We start from the raw sequence: 7,807 nt of genomic DNA, 5'->3' as shown, positions 1-7,807 counted from the left end.
TAGTGTAAGGTGGTATCTCAATGTGGTTTTGATTTGAATCTCCCTGATGGCTAGTGATGATGAACATTTTTCATGTGTCTGATAGCCATTTGCATGTCTTCATTGGAGAAGTCTGTTCATGTCTTCTGTCCATTTTTTAAAAATTTTATTTATTTATTTTTTTATTTTCAGCATAACAGTATTCATTGTTTTTGCACCACACCCAGTGCTCCATGCAATCTGTGCCCTCTCTAATACCCACCACCTGGTTCCCCCAACCTCCCACCCCCATTTTTCGACATGATTATCTGTTTTGTGTGTGTTGAGTTTGAGTTCTTTATAGATCCTGGATATCAGCCTTTTGTCTGTACTGTCATTTGCAAATATCTTCTCCCATTCAGTGGGTTGCCTCTTTGTTTTGCTGACTGTTTCCTTTGCTGTGCAGAAGGCTTTGATCTTGATGAAGTCCCAAAAATTCATTTTTGCTTCTGTTTCCTTTGCCTTTGGAGACATATCTTGAAAGAAGTTGCTGTGGCTGATATCGAAGAGGTTACTGCCTATGTTCTCCTCTATGATTTTGATGGATTCCTGCCTCACGTTGATGAAATGGATGCATTCCTGGAAAACTATAAACTTCCAAAACTGAACAAGGAAGAAATTGACAACCTGAATAGACTGATATCTAGTAATGAGATTGAAGCAGTGACCAAAAGCCTTCCAAAAAACAAGAGCCCAGGACCTGATGGATTCCCTGGGGAATTCTACCAAACTTTCAAAGAAGAAATAACACTTATTCTCCTGAAGCTGTTTCAAAAAATTGAAGCAGAAGGAAAACTTCCAGACTCTTTATATGAAGCCAGCATACCCTGACCCCCAAACCAGGCAAAGACCCCACCAAAAAGGAGAATTTCAGACCAATATCCCTGATGAATATAGATGCTAAGATTCTCAACAAGATCCTAGCAAATAGGATCCAACAGCACATTAAAAATATTATCCACCATGACCAGGTGGGATTCATCCCTGGGTTTCAAGGATGGTTCGACATTTGCAAATCAATCAGTGTGATAGAACAAATCAATAAGAGAAGAGAGAAGAACCACATGGTCCTCTCAACTGATGCAGAAAAAACATTTGACAAAATCCAGCATCCGTTCCTGATTAAAACGCTTCAAACTATAGGGATAGAGGGAACATTCCTCAGCTTCATAAAATTTGTCTATGAAAAACCCATAGCAAATATCATCCTCAATGGGAAAAAGCTTACAGCCTTCCCGTTGAGACCAGGAACACGACAAGGATGCCCACTCTCACCACTCTTGTTCAACATAGTATTAGAAGTCCTAGCAACAGCAATCAGACAACAAAGAGAAATAAAAGGTATTCAAATTGGCAGTGAAGAAGTCAAACTCTCTCTCTTCGCAGATGACATGATACTTTATATGGAAAACCCAAAAGACTCCACCCCCAAACTACTAGAACTCATACAGCAATTCGGTAATGGGGCAGGATACAAAGTCAATGTACAGAAATCAGTTGCTTTCTTATACACTAACAATGAAAATACAGAAAGGGAAATTAGAGAATCAATTCCATTTACTATAGTACCAAGAACCATAAGATACCTGGGAATAAACCTAACCAAAGAGGTAAAGGATCTGTACTCGAGGAATTACAGAACACTCATGAAAGAAATTGAAGAAGACACAAAAAGATGGAAGACCATTCCATGCTCATGGATCGGAAGAATAAATATTGCTAAAATGTCTATACTGCCTAGAGCAATCTATACTTTCAATGCCATTCTGATCAAAATTCCACCAGCATTTTTCAAAGAGCTGGAGCAAACAATCCTAAAATTTGTATGGAATCAGAAGAGACCCCGAATTGCTAAGGAAATGTTGAAAAAGAAAAACAAAACTGGCGGCATCACGTTGCCTGATTTCAAGCTTTACTACAAAGCTGTGATCACCAAGACAGCACAGTACTGGCATAAAAACAGACACATAGACCAGTGGAACAGAGTAGGGAGCCCAGATATGGACCCTCAACTCTATGGTCAAAGAATCTTCGACAAAGCAGGAAAAAATATACAGTGGAAAAAAAGTCTCTTCAATAAATGGTGCTGGGAAAATTGGACAGCTATACATAGAAGAATGAAACTTGACCTTTCTCTTACACCATACACAAAGATAAACACGAAGTGGACATTCCATCACTTTTGCCATGTTCTATTGGCTCATACACATAGGTCTTCAAAGGGGTGGATTACACAGGGCATGAACATAGGGCAGGGATCATGGGGGTCCATGTTAGAGTCTGTCTGCCACACTCCATATCCTCATCAACATTTGGTATTATCAACCTTTTTTATTTTATCCTTTCTAGTGGATGTGTACTGCTATATCATTGTGATATTAATTTACATTTTCCTGATTATTAATATATTAAACATCTTTTCATAAGCTTACTTATAATTTATATATCTTTTATTAAGATTTATTTATTTATTTGGGTGGGGAGGGGCAAAGGGAGAGGGAGGGAGAGTCTTAAGCAGACTCCACACTGAGTACAGAGCCCAATTGTGGGGACTCACAACCCTGAGTTCACAACCTGAGCTAAAACCAAGAGTCAGGTGTTTAACCAATTGTGCCACCCAGGAACTCCTGTATATCTTTTTTGATAAAATGTATATTCATAATTTTGCTCTCACCCTTTAAAATTGAGTTCTTTTTATTTTATTTCTGAATTGCAGGGGTTTTTATTTATTTTGGATATAAGTCCTTTGTCAGATAAAGTTTCCATTAAGATTCTATCATTATCTATGATTTGCCTATTTATTTATTTTTTTACTGGCGACTTTTGGTGAAAAATTATAGACTTTGATCAAGTGTAATGTATAATTTTTCCCTTTTATGGTTATTGACCTCTGTGTCCTATCTATGAAATCACTGTCTTCTCCCTAATGAGTAAGATATGCTCCAATATTTTCTTCTCAAAGCTCTAAGGTTTTAGTTTTTATATTTAGGTCTGAGATACATCATGAGTTTTATTTTGAGTTTATATGTTTATGCTAGGAGGAAGGTAATAAGTCCCTTTTCACATATACTCCCAATATGAATATCCAGTTGCTCTAATATTTTATGTTGGAAACACTCTTTTTCTTATTGCCTTACCTCGTGTCCTTTGTTAAAAATGCATTGATATGTGGTTCTATATCTACTCATTTTTTGGCTATATTGGCCTATTTAGCTATTCTTGCACCAATACCAAATGTCTTGGTCACTGTAAATTACACAGTAAGTCTTTAAATTGGGTAATATACGTACTTTGGTATTCTTTTTCAAAGTTCTTGAGATAATCTAGATTCTTTGCATTTCCATATACATTTCAGAATTATCTAAGTTTTACAAAAGAAGTCTGTTGAGAATTTTATTGGGATTGTGTTGAGTCTATAGATCAATTTGAGAATTGCCATCTTAATTATATTGAGTCTTTTCTCCCATGGATATGGTACAACTATCCATTTATTTAGGTGTTCTTTAATTTCTGTCAGCAAACTTTTATAGGGTACACTGTATATTTCTTTGATATATTTGCTTAAATTTATCCCTAACTATCTCTGTTTTCTGGTGATACTCTAAATAGTCCTGTTTTTAAATTTCAATTTCCAATTGTTTGTTGCTACTACATGGAAATACAATTTACTTTGCTTATTGATCTCTAAATTTAATCCTGTGCCTTTGCTAAAATCAGTTATTTGGTTCTAATATCTTTTTTTCAGATTCTAGTGATTTTCTTTGTATACAAATATATTCTTTCCAAAAAATGAGAGTTATATTTCTTCCTTTCCAATCTATATATCTTTTGTATTTTTTTTTTGCTTTGTCTTATTACATTAACTATGATTTCTACTACGATGTTGAATAAAAGCAGTGAACGAGGATACACTAAGTCCAATTTCTGAACTTAGGAAGGAAGCATACTCTTTATCCATCAGTAATCTCAAAATAGTATTAGTTGTTTTAAGTTTTTCATAGATGCATTTTATAAGGTTTAGGAAATTCTGTTCTATTTCTAGTTTGCTGAGAGATTTTTCATAACTGTGCTTTCAGTTTTTTCAAATGATTTTCCTAAATCTATTTGGTTTTTATTAATTTTTAGTTTGTTGACACAGTGAGTTACATTAATGGGTTTTCCAATGTTAAATGAAAATTGCATTCCTGGGATAAACCAAATTGGTCATGATGTGTTATTATTTTTATATATTGTTGGAATTTATTTTCTAAGATTCCTTAAGGATTTTTGAATCCATGTTCATGAATGATATTGGTCTGCAATTTTCTTTTCTGGTAATGCCTTTGTTTGGTTTTGGTATCAGGGTAATGCTGGCCCCATGAATAAGTTGAGAAGTGTTTTGCCCTCTAATTTCCATAAAAAGAAAGGGGGGGTAGAATTGGGGTATTTCTTCCTTAAGTGTTTCAGAATACTTGCCAGTGAAGTCATCTGTGCCTATGATTTTCTTTGTGCAAACACTGCAATTATGCAATTGCAATTTCTTAAATACATATACAATTCTTCAGTTGTCTGTTTCTTTTGAAGACAGTTTTGACATTTGTATTTTCAAGAAATTTGTCCATTTTATTTACCTTGTTTGAATTTATTGACATAAAATTGCTCATATATGTCCTTATCTTTTTTTTAAAGAGGCTTTATTGAGCTATAATTAACATGCAGTAATTGTGCACATTTTAAGTGTACAGTTTTTAAAGTTTTGACATCTGTATATCCCTATGATCTCTGGAGTTCTCTCTTCATACAAGTCTCTCTTCTCTGGCATTCTGTCCCATGATCTCCAGCTGCTTTCATCTCCCTGGACCATCAGCTCTGGGTTCTCCATTCAGTGAGTCACCAGGCTCCACCTGTGCTCCCCATCCCTGCACCAGAGCCTGTAGATGAAGCAGTTATTGGGTTCACCCCATTTGTTTCCTGTCTCTCAGGGAACCACAGTCCTTTGTTGCCTGCTGTCTAATGCCTTGAAGACCTCTGTTTCACATATTCTATCCAACTTTTCATGTTGTTTCATGCAGGAAGATACGTCTAGTGTAGTTCTGAATCTCTTACTGAGTACTAACATGTCTAGTATTTTTAAATCTTCTTTAGTATTAAAGGTTGTTAAGTAAAATGAGTCCTTTACCCTTCTGAAATGTTCCCTTTCATCCTTGGTTGTGTGCCTTATTCAGAAGTCTGCTTTGTCTGACATTAATAGAACCACTCCAGATTTCTTATAATTCGTCTTTGCATGATATATCTTTTTCCATCCTTTAACTTCTGACCCTCTTCATCACCACACATGTGCACACACGCATGTGTGCCTGTGTTTTGTTTTGGAAGATAGCTTTTGCTTTTCTATTCGGTTTCATAATTTTGCTTTTAATTGGAATATTTACATGAGTCTTTTCCAATAGACCTTTCTCTGATGATGCAAACATTATAAATTATCTGTTTGATACACTAGCCACTAACTAGCTGGTTACTAAGCACTTGAAACATTGCTAGTGTGACTGAAGAGCTAAACAGCTTATTTTAGTAAATTTTAAACTAACTTAAAGGACTGCATGTGGCCAGTGGTTAGTGTGTTGGACAGCAAGGATTAGGCCACTTACATTTAAGGTATTTACTGATATATTTGGGTTGTTTACCCACCTCATTATTTGTTTCCTATATTTTGTATTTTTCATTTCTCCTTTGTTCCTTTTTTCTTTTCCTCCTTATTTTATATTGAATGTATTTTATTATTCTTGTTATCTCCATCATTAGCTTATTAGCTATATCTTTTTAGTGTGTAAGTTTGTTCTGAAGCTTATCATATTCATCTCTAATGATCAAAATCTACACTTAGATAATGTCATATTTGCTCACACATAAGAAAAATACAGTTACACTTCCATTTCTTCGTCCCATCTTTTGTACTACTGTTATGTATTTTACTCCTACTCAGATTATGAACTCTGGCTATATATATATTATCATTATGTTTGCCTTCAATAGGTAACTATCTTTTAAGGAGTTTGTTTTTTAGAATAAGAAAAAGTATTTCATAGTTACCCAGATATTTAAAATTTCTGTTGTTTCTCATTTCTTTGTGAAGATCCAAGTTCCCATCTGTGATCATGTCCCTTCACCTTTACCACTTCTCATGGTACAGGTCTGTGAAGAATTATCTTAGCTTTTATTTGTCTGAAAAGTCTTCAATTTTTCTTCCTCTTAATGGGTATATAATTCTAGGATGACCCTTTTTTATATTATTATATTAAACATTTTGTTCCATTCTCTTATTTTTTTTATAATCTCTTACTAGAAATCTATAGCCACTCTTTGTTTCTTTGTACTTAATGCATCTTTTTTTGTCTGGCTCTTAAGAGTCTCTTTTTATGATTTGGGCTCAGGAATTTATTTTTATATTTTGCCTGTTTTTCTTTAATCACACCTTCATTGAGATCTAATTCATTAGCCATAAAATTCACATGCTATAGTTTATAGTATATCCAGAGTGTACATCAGTCACCACTGTTGGATTCCAGAACATTTTCAACACACTGAAAAGAAATCCTATTCCGATTAGCAGTCATTCCCACTCTCTCACCCTCTAGTCCCTGGAAACCACTCATCAACTGTTTGTCTGTATTCATTTGCCTATCTGGACATTGCATGTAAAAGCAATCGGACAATCTGAACTTTATTTCTTTTTGTGGCCAAATAATATTTCATTGTATAACTACTCTACATATTATTTATCTAGTCATCAGTTGATGGACACTTAGGTTGTTTTTACATTTTGGCTATTACGAATCATGCCACAATGAACATTTGTGTATGAATTTTTGTGTGGATCTGTATTTTCAATTCTCTTGGATATGTACTTAGGAATGGAATTGCTGGATCATATGGTAAATCTATTTTATCTTTTTGAGAAATTGCTAAACTGTTCTCCATAACAGCCACATTATTTCACTTTCCCACCAGCAATGTATGAGGGTTCCAATTTCTCCACATGCTTGTTATCGTCTATCTCTTCTATTAGGGCTCAGGGATTTAAATATGATGTGATCCAGTGTGGTATACTTTGTGTTTATCTTCCTTAGGCTTTCTGATCTTCACGGATCTCTGGGTTTATAAAGTCTTTATAGAATTTGGAAAAAAATTATTCCTTTATATATTTTCCCACTCTTCCTCCTCCCCCTTTTCTGGGAGTTCAAACTGCATGTAAGTTGGACTGCCTGATTTGTCCTACAAATCATTGTTGTCTGGTTTCACTTTTTAAAGTTCTCCCCTCTCTGTTCTACATTTGGGTAGTTTATTTTGCTATGCCTTCATCTTCCAGGGCACACATCTTTTCTTTTGCAATGCCTACTCCACGGTTATTCCTACCTGGTGTAAGGTAGAGACCGAGCAAAGGCACAGTGACGTGAGGCATCCAAGGGGAAATGTAGGAGTCCAGTGTGGTCTCACCATGCTCAGCATCAACTCAGCATGGAGAAAGGAAGGCCTATGTTCTGGTCCACTGCATGGATCCCTTGCAGGAAACTGAGTGAGGATGTAGCTATTTCCCAACTGTGAAATCTCTCCCCAAAGGGTCAAATTCTCTTCCCTTTCATAGCGCAAAGGGAGTAGTCATCTTCCCATCTCTTTGGAGACAGCCTCCTACTCTTGTCTAATTGGAAATATCTCCAGATCCACACAATGCTGCAGCTGGCAGCCCACCAGTTCCCTCTATGCATCAGAGCTGCTAAACTTGACTGCTGTGAATGATGAAGAAATCGGAGCT

This window comes from Lontra canadensis, unplaced genomic scaffold, assembly GCF_010015895.1.
Source record: "Lontra canadensis isolate GAN:19392208 unplaced genomic scaffold, GSC_riverotter_1.0 scaffold112, whole genome shotgun sequence".
In the NCBI taxonomy this organism is placed as follows: domain Eukaryota; kingdom Metazoa; phylum Chordata; class Mammalia; order Carnivora; family Mustelidae; genus Lontra; species Lontra canadensis.
Note: the sequence above shows the minus strand (reverse complement) of the source record.